Below are 10042 nucleotides of genomic sequence, written 5' to 3' on the forward strand. Positions count from 1 at the left end.
CCTAATCTAATTAGGAGGTTTCCATATCTAAATCTTATTTAGATCTTGGACTCTCTCAGTGGATAGGGTCTAAGCCCAATCCTTTTAGCTGACCCACTTCAGAATTCGCCCCCTTTAGATAACTGATCAAATCAGCCCAGTTCGAAATGGGCTTAAGGCCCATTAAGGTTATGTACTCAAAAAACCTTTCCAAATTGCTGCCCAGTTGGGCTTCCTTGTATGGCGTGGGACCCAAGCATTGATCTACACATCAGCCACATGGGTTCAGCCCAGCCTTTGTTACAAGGCCTGGCCGAATGCACTGCTGAAGACAGTGTACCCCCTGAAATCCATCAAATGAGCTCTATGGACCCAACACTTACACTAAGTGGTCCCTGGGCCAAGCCACCTTGTAACACCTAGGGACTGTGGGCAGATGCAAGATTAGCCCATCAGGCATTATCCTCAATGGTCTTACACTTAACCTCTCAGCCCATAATGATCATATACTGCCCGACAAGAGAGGACCTCTCCCTCGGCTACAAGGAACAGTGTTGCACTCTCCACTCATATGGATCCCGGGAATTAAAACCTTTTGCAAACATTTTAGAAACCATATATATTCTTTTATATCTTATATAAAATATATTTTGCAAAACAAATCTCAACGGTTGAAATCGGCTTCCAGCAGTCTTGGTTTCCATCAGTGAGAGTGCATCCCCGATCATTACCTTTGTCCGACAAAGGGGCTGATCCTATCACTATGATCACCCATTCAGATGAATTCTCGGACTGTCCCAAAACACCCAGGTTTTGACCCCCGCTAAGGATATCACTGATTGGTACATCAAAGATAGCCCAATCCGACACCTAGTGCAGTATCATAATCGAGTCTAGGGGTCGGGTGTAACTTTCCAGTTTTGCCCATCAATCTCCAAGGTCCAGGGCAATACTGGAAATCTAGTCCAGTTCAAAGATTCAATTAATCCTACACTGTATGTGCCTAGGGTCTCACCCTGGCAGCTGAGACAGGCCACCCCAACCGACTTGGTGGTACCACAGTGTCAGCCTTGTCAGGATAGGTCTCCCCAGACCGACCCACTGGCTGTGAACATTCTAAACTAACACGAGTCTCAATAAGTGTCCAGTTTAAGGGTATTACACAAAAACATACCAAGGGAACATGAATCAAATATGTATCTTTATTCATTTACAATAAACTCATAAAGTACATCATTCTGATTGAAGCTAAGGGCATACAAAACTGTCTAACAAAGAGGACCCATTCAATGCATGCGCATAATAGAAGTTAGGTTTTGGTTGGTAAATTCAGGTTTTTGGTGTCAATTTGGGTTTAGGCTAAGGTCCATATTTAGGCTTGGGCAGAAGTTATATTTTGGTAGGCAAATTTTAGTTTTTGGCATCAATTTGAGTTTAGGCTAAGATCCATATTTAGTTAGCTAGAAGTTAGGTTTTGGTTGGCAACTTTAAGTTTTTGGCATTAATTTGTGTTAGGCTAAGGTGTTGGACAGTTTTATATGCCCTTAGCTTCAATCAGAATGATGTACTTTATGAGTTTATTGTAAATGAATAAAAGTGTATATTTGATTCATGCTCCCTTAGTATGTTTCTGTGTAATACCCTTAAACTGGACACTTAATGAGACTCGTGTTAGTTTAGAATGTTCACAGCCAGTGGGTCGGTCTGGGGAGACCTATCCTGACAAGGCTGACACTGTAGTGCCACCAAGTCGGTTGGGGTGGCTTGTCTCAGCTGCCAGGGTGAGACCCTAGGCACATACAGTGTAGGATTAATTGAATCTTTGAACTGGACCAGATTTCCAGTATTGCCCTGCACCTTGGAGATTGATGGGCAAAACTGGAAAGTTACACCCGACCCCTAGACTCGATTATGATACTACACTAGGTGTCGGATTGGGCTGTCTTTGATGTACCAATCAGTGAGATCCTTAGCGGGGGTCAAAACCTGGGTATGTTGGGACAGTCCGAGAATTCATCTGAGTGGGTGATCATAGTGACAGGATCAGCCCCTTTGTCGGACAAAGGTAATGATCGGGGATGCACTCTCACTGATGGAAACCAAGACTACCGGCAGCCGATTTCAACCGTTGAGATTTTTTTTGCAAAATATATTTTATATAATATATAAAAGTATATATGTATGGTTTCTAAATTGTTTGCAAGAAGGTTTTAATTCCCGGGATCCATATAAGTGGAGAGTGCAACACTGTTCCTTGCAGCCGAGGGAGAGGTCCTCTCTTGTCGGGCAGTGTATGATCATTATGGGCTGAGAGGTTAAGTGTAAGACCATTGAGGATAATACCTGATGGGCTAATCTTGCATCTGCCCACAGTCCCTAAGTGTTACAAGGTGGCTTGGCCCAGGGACCACTTAGTGTAAGTGTTGGGCCCATAGAGCCCATTTGATGGGTTTCAGGGGGTGCATTGTCATTAACAGTGTATTCGGCCAGGCCTTGTAACAAAGGCTGGGCCGAACCCATGTGGCTGATGTGTAGATCAATACTTGGGTCCCACGCCATACAAGGAAGCCCAACTGGGCAGCAGTTAGGAAGGCTAAGTGAGCACATTAGCTTAATGGGCCTAAAGCCCATTTCGAACTGGACTTATTTAATATGGGAGAATTCTGAGATGGATCAGTAGATAGGATAGGGTCTTAACCCTATCCACTCAGAGAGTCCGGATCTGAATTTGATTCAGATCTAGAAACCTCCAAATGAGATTAGGAGAAGGCTAATCTAATCTGCAGAAAAGATAAGGGTTTATCCTTATCACCTAAGGGGATGTCTGATCCAAATATGTTTTGGGTTAGCAACTCCTAATTGGATTAGGAGCTGATCCTTTGGGTTTACAAAAGAAGGAGGGGGCGGCAGCCTTTAGAAGAATCACATAATCAGATCCTCTTTAGAGCTGAAATTACAGAAGAAAGATTTCTGCAATCCCTGCAAAGATCTTTCTTGCCGCCTCCTTCCTGCAGCCGCCAGACATCCAGTTCGATCTCCAGTTGTGGGAGAAGTCAAGATTCGATCTTGACATCAGTTCTTTGAAAAAGAATTGATAGCAAGCTGTGCTCACGTGCCATCTTGTTGTTTCTTGCGAAGGACAAAATTCTTGGAGAAGAATTCTGCTGATTCTGCTCCATCTTACACTGCGCCATCTTCAGTGGGAGCAGCCTTTGGATCCTTCCTTGAGTGTGAACACCTTCGTTGGGAGATACTTTTTCTCCGTATCAGGTATAATCCTCTTCTACTCCTCTTGGTTCAGATCTGGTTCAGTTTATGGTTCAAGATTGATCATTGAAAATATGATTTTCTAAATAGGGAATGCGATTCCCAGTTGAAAGGGAGAGAAAAATTTTTGAAATTTGCCCCTTTATTCCGCAAGATTTGGGTGTCCATATGATGGATCTCTCATCCCTTCAGTGGTATCATAGCCAGGTTCAAATCTTGAACCAATTTGTTTCAGATCTGAACCTGCGCAAATGGGGAGAAGGTGTTCTACCCAATTTGCGCAGATATGGGTTTTGGGAAATTTGTTCCCAAAATTATGGGCGAATAATCTGAAATTAATTTTTATATAAATCTGATTATTATTTAGAATTGTTCTTTATAATTTTCTTGATTTATGGGTTGTTCGTACAAGAGGATATCGAATTCTTGATTTGCGCAGGGAACGTGCGATTTTGCAGTTTATGGATTACTTTATTACATTTGGTCTATAAAATATTTTTTTTTTATTTTTTGGACTGAATGTATAGGTATTCGATCTGATGTAATTATTAATAGAAATTAGGATTTCTATTTATTTTATATTGGATCGAAGATGGCGGCGTAGAAAAGGAGAACTCGTAGAGGAGGAGATTTCGCAAATGGGAGAATCGCTATCTGCGATTTGCAGTTTGTGAAACTGCAACCTGTGATCTAACCTCTGTTTTGCATGAAGGATTGTGCGAACAACCCTGATAGACTAATTCTTGACTTTTCTTTTATCAGAATTTAATTTTAGATTATTTTCTTGAATTAAAGATTTAATTGAAGATCAAACCCTAGACCCATTCGAACCATGATTGGTCCAAATTGTTTGGACCAAATCTAGGGTTCGATCTAGGCTGAAAGTCAGCCCTAATTTTCCCACTAATGGGCCTGAGGATTGATATTTAATTAAATGGTTAATTCGGCCCAACCTGTAAAGGCCCAGTTTTAAATGGTTAAAACTGCTAAAAGCCCACTCTGCGGATAAAGCTATATGGGCCGAACCCATTAACTCTAATTCGGCCCATATACCAAGATAATATTAATGGTTAATATTATGGATTTAAAATGGGCTTCAAATGAGCTTTACAGATATTTTATTGATTGGATCAATTTATCCTTGCATTGGATGTATGGATGTGTGATGTGCTACGTACATGGGCCATAAGTGCTTGGCCCATGCTCAATCGACAGCGGCTCTTGCGCACACCATGGCTGAATGCACATCATTGCCATGGTGTCCATTTTGGTCATTGGATGACCTCCCTCAGTGGTGGGCCCCACACCTCATGGAGAGGTTACGTGCGGGACCCTAGCCGATTTGGGCCCACCAAAATCTGACTTTATAAAAGTCAATGGGAGCCACTTGGGTTTGACCTAGATCGAACTAGGGCATAATTGATTGTTCCCTCCAGCTAATATGAGTGCATGTGATAGGGAGATTCATATGATGAACTCTCTAAAGGCCTTCCATCATTAGCATGAGGATGGGTCCTTCAGTAATGAGGAAACACACCAGAAAATGGGCTATCCATTTGCTGTTGGGCTTGTTTGAATGTTTCATAAGATGATAGGGGCGTCATAGACCGATGTGGGAGGGGCTTCACCAGAAAATGGGAACTCTCTCACGGTACCTTGGCGTTCACGAACATGATGGGTAAGCACTCACTGGATAGAAAGGTTTACCTGAAAATGACTCTGAACCTTGTCTGACAGAGGCCAAAGGGAAAACTCATATGATGAGTGGATATGATCCTTCACAGAAAGGTGGTGGGGTTTTGTAGCTGAAACAGTTGGCTCCATGCACCCTATGTGATTTCCCACATTTCTAGAGACAACCCGTGGTCTCCGTCACTGAGAAAGGAGGGAAATCTCAGAGATGAATAAATGGAAATGGAACGTAGATTAAAATCCATATCTATGTAATGAACATGAATCAAATTAGGTTGTGGACTGATGTTTGCTCTTTTATCAGAAAATGGCAAACGGACAATTTGCAAAGCTGCTTGATGACAACAAGATGAAGGGCCCAACTATGCTGAATGGTACAGGAACCTTATGTTGGTCTTAACCTCTGAAAAGTTGGATAAGGTAGCCAAGAATCCTACCTCGGATCGTCCGGGAGATAGGGCTTCTGAGGCCCGGAGAAGACAATACCAAGAATGGGAGGAGAAAAACACCCTTGCCTGCTGCTATATCATTGCCTCCTTGGACAACCCAATACAGAGGCAGTTCGATCAGATCGAATTTGCCAAGGACGTATTGGACAGTTTCAAGACAATGTATGAAGAGCAGAATCGTTCTACTCGACATAAGGTCTTGAAACAGTTCATGACCGCGCAGATGTCCAAGGGCCAACAAGTTCACAACCATTGTCTCCGGATGATGGGTTATATCAACGAACTTGAGGCTCTTGGATTCGGGCTAGATCTGGTAACACAGATTGATGCTATTCTCAACTCTCTGCCTCCATCCTTTAATCCATTCATCATGAACTACAACATGAACAAGTTGAATGTCAGCTTGCAGGAACTCAGCAATATGTTGCAGAGGGCCGAAGAATTGAATAAAAAGGATGAGACTATTGCCATGCTTGTTGAAACTAGCAAATCGGGCAAGAAAAGGAAGGCAAAGAGAAAGCCCCAGAAGAAAGCTGCCAAACCCAAGAAACAGAGGAAGAACAAGGCATTAGATGCCTGCCATTTTTGCAAGAAGACTAGCCACTGGAAAAGGAATTGTCCTGCCTACCTGGAATACAAGAAAGGTAATTTTGAAACTTGTGTTATAGAAACCAATCTATTGGTAGCTTTTGCGTCCTGGTGTATTGACTCCGAGGCTACAACTCATGCGTGTAACTCATTGCAGGGGTTCATGGTAAGCAGAAGGCTGAGTGAAGGAGAAGTCACGCTCTACTTGGGGACTACTGCAACTGTTGCAGCCGTGACCATAGGAACCATGGAGTTACTTTTTAGAGAAGGAACAATTGTATTGAAAGATTGTCTTTATTTACAAAATATAAGGAGAAATTTGATTTTTGTCTCAAAATTGTGTGCAGATGGTTATTCTGTCTTCTTTAGTAATAGGATTACTGGTAAAAGAAATAACAGATTCATCGCATATGGGGAACTGGAGAATGGTCTCTATGTTCTACATCCTTCTCTAGAAACTAACATAACCGAAACTACGTCGGCTAAAATACCCAAGAAGAGAGTCCGTGATACAGTTAATCCCACATAATTGTGGCATTACGGACTTGGCCACATCGGTGTTGACCGAATCACAAGATTGGTAAAGAATGGTCCTTTGGATTTTCTAACTGTAGAAGATCTTCCCACTTGTGAGCCTCGCCTGCAAGACAAGATGACGAAACGGCCATTTAACGGTAAGCCTGAGAGATGTACAGGCACACTTGACCTTATACATACTGATGTATGTGGTCCCCTGAGTGTTAGGACACGGAATCAACACGTGTATTTCATCTCCTTCACCGATGATTTTTCACGATATGGTTACGTGTACCTAATGAAACACGTCTAAATCCTTTGAAAAGTTCAAAGAGTTCAGACAAGTGGTCGAAAAATAGTTAAGGAGAGAAATTAAAGCCTTTCGACCAAGTCGAGGTGGCGAGTATCTCTCTGACGAATTCAGGGACTACTTAAAGGACAATGGGATAGTATCACAGTTAGCTCCTCCTGCTACACCACAACTTAACGGTGTTTCAGAGAGGAGGAATAAGACCTTATTGGATATGGTCCGGTCGCTTCTCATACACGCAGAGTTACCCACTCCTTTTGGGTTACGCATTAGAGATTGCGATTCACGTGCTGAATCAGGTTCCAACAAAATCGGTTCCGAACACTCCATATGAACTTTGGACCGGAAAGAAACCAAGTGTCAAACACTTGAAGATTTGGGGTTGTCTAGCACACGTTAACAGAACGAGTGCAGACAAGTTGGAATCCAAGACTAGCCGTTGCCTATTTGTAGGCTACCCAAAAGGCTCTGTGGGTTACCTATTTTATGATCCAAGTGAGTAGAAGGTGTTCTGCAGCCGAAATGCATAGTTCTTGGAAACCGATTATATCCTGGACACCCATCATCAGGAAATAATTCTTGATGAGGAGAGCTCAGGAGAAGTGGGGGATGTCCCACAAGTTCCAAGTAGTGACCAATCTAGAAGATCCACTCGGGTGTCCAGGCCACCAGTCCGTTTTGTATGCCCTTAGCTTAAATCAGAATGATGTACTTTAGGAGTTTATTGTAAATGAATAAAAGTGAATATTTGATTCATGTTCCCTTGGTATGTTTCTGTGTAATACCCTTAAACTAGACACTTAGTGAGACTCGTGTTAGTTTAGAATGTTCACAGCCAGTGGGTCGGTCTGGGAAGACCTATCCTGACAAGGCTGACTTTGTGGTGCCACCAAGTCGGTTGGGGTGGCCTGTCTTAGCTGCCAGGGTGAGACCCTAAGCACACACAGAGTAGGATTAATTGAATCTATGAACTGGACCAGATTTCCAGTATTGCCCTAGACCTTGGAGATTGACGGGCATAACTGGAAAGTTACACCCGACCTCTAGACTCGATTATGATACTACACTAGGTGTCGGATTGGGCTGTCTTTGATATACCAATCAGTGAGATCCTTAGCGGGGGTCAAAACCTGGGTATGTTGGGACAGTCCGAGAATTTATCTGAGTGGGTGATCATAGTGACAGGATCAGTTCCTTTGTCGGACAAAGGTAATGATCGGGGATGCACTCTCACTGATGGAAACCAAGACAGCCGGCAGCCGATTTCAACCATTGAGATTTGTTTTGCAAAGTATATTTTATATGAGATATAAAAGCATATATATATTATGGTTTCTCAAATGTTTGCAAAAAGGTTTTAATTCCTGGGATCCATATAAGTGGAGAGTGCAACACTGTTCCTTGCAGCCGAGGGAGAGGTCCTCTTTTGTCGGGCAGTGTATGATCATTATGGGTTGAGAGGTTAAGTGTAAGACCATTGAGGATAATACTGTTAGACAGTTTTGTATGGCCTTAGCTTCAATCAGAATGATGTACTTTATGAGTTTATTGTAAATGAATAAAGATACATATTTGATTCATGTTCCCTTGGTATGTTTCAAAGAAGAGGAATAGGACCTTATTGGATATGGTCCGGTCGCTTCTCATACACGCAGAGTTACCCACTCCTTTTGGGTTACGCATTAGAGATTGCGATTCACGTGCTGAATCAGGTTCCAACAAAATCGGTTCCGAACACTCCATATGAACTTTGGACCGGAAAGAAACCAAGTGTCAAACATTTGAAGATTTGGGGTTGTCTAGCACACGTTAACAGAACGAGTGCAGACAAGTTGGAATCCAAGACTAGCCGTTGCCTATTTGTAGGCTACCAAAAAGCTCTGTGGGTTACCTATTTTATGATCCAAGTGAGCAGAAGGTGTTCTGCAGCCGAAATGCATAGTTCTTGGAAACCGATTATATCCTGGACACCCATCATCAGGAAATAATTCTTGATGAGGAGAGCTCAGGAGAAGTGGGGGATGTCCCACAAGTTCCAAGTAGTGACCAATCTAGAAGATCCACTCGGGTGTCCAGGCCACCAGTCCGTTTTGTATGCCCTTAGCTTAAATCAGAATGATGTACTTTAGGAGTTTATTGTAAATGAATAAAAGTGAATATTTGATTCATGTTCCCTTGGTATGTTTCTGTGTAATACCCTTAAACTAGACACTTAGTGAGAATCGTGTTAGTTTAGAATGTTCACAGCCAGTGGGTCGGTCTGGGGAGACCTATCCTGACAAGGCTGACACTGTAGTGCCACCAAGTCGGTTGGGGTGGCTTGTCTCAGCTGCCAGGGTGAGACCCTAGGCACATACAGTGTAGGATTAATTGAATCTTTGAACTGGACCAGATTTCCAGTATTGCCCTGGACCTTGGAGATTGATGGGCAAAACTGGAAAGTTACACCCGACCCCTATACTCGATTATGATACTGCACTAGGTGTCGGATTGGGCTATCTTTGATGTACCAATCAGTGAGATCCTTAGCGGGGGTCAAAACCTGGGTATGTTGGGACAGTCCGAGAATTCATCTGAGTGGGTGATCATAGTGACAGGATCAGTTCCTTTGTCGGACAAAGGTAATGATCGGGGATGCACTCTCACTGATGGAAACCAAGACAGCCGGCAGCCGATTTCAACCATTGAGATTTGTTTTGCAAAGTATATTTTATATGAGATATAAAAGCATATATATATTATGGTTTCTCAAATGTTTGCAAAAAGGTTTTAATTCCTGGGATCCATATAAGTGGAGAGTGCAACACTGTTCCTTGCAGCCGAGGGAGAGGTCCTCTTTTGTCGGGCAGTGTATGATCATTATGGGTTGAGAGGTTAAGTGTAAGACCATTGAGGATAATGCCTGATGGGCTAATCTTGCATCTGTCCACAGTCCCTGGGTGTTACAAGGTGGCTTGGCCCAGGGACCACTTAGTGTAAGTGTTGGGCCCATAGAGCTCATTTGATGGGTTTTAGGGGGTACACTGTCTTCAGCAGTGCATTCGGCCAGGCCTTGTAACAAAGGCTGGGCTGAGCCCATGTGGCTGATGTGTAGATCAATGCTTGGGTCCCACGCCATACAAGGAAGCCCAACTGGGCATAAATTTGGAAGGTTTTTGAGTACATAACCTTAAATGGGCCTTAAGCCCATTTCGAACTGGGCTGATTTGATCAGTCATCTAAAGGGAGCGAATTCTAAAGT

This window comes from Nelumbo nucifera, chromosome 1 (genome assembly GCF_055504915.1).
Source record: "Nelumbo nucifera cultivar China Antique chromosome 1, China Antique-T2T, whole genome shotgun sequence".
NCBI classification, from domain to species: domain Eukaryota; kingdom Viridiplantae; phylum Streptophyta; class Magnoliopsida; order Proteales; family Nelumbonaceae; genus Nelumbo; species Nelumbo nucifera.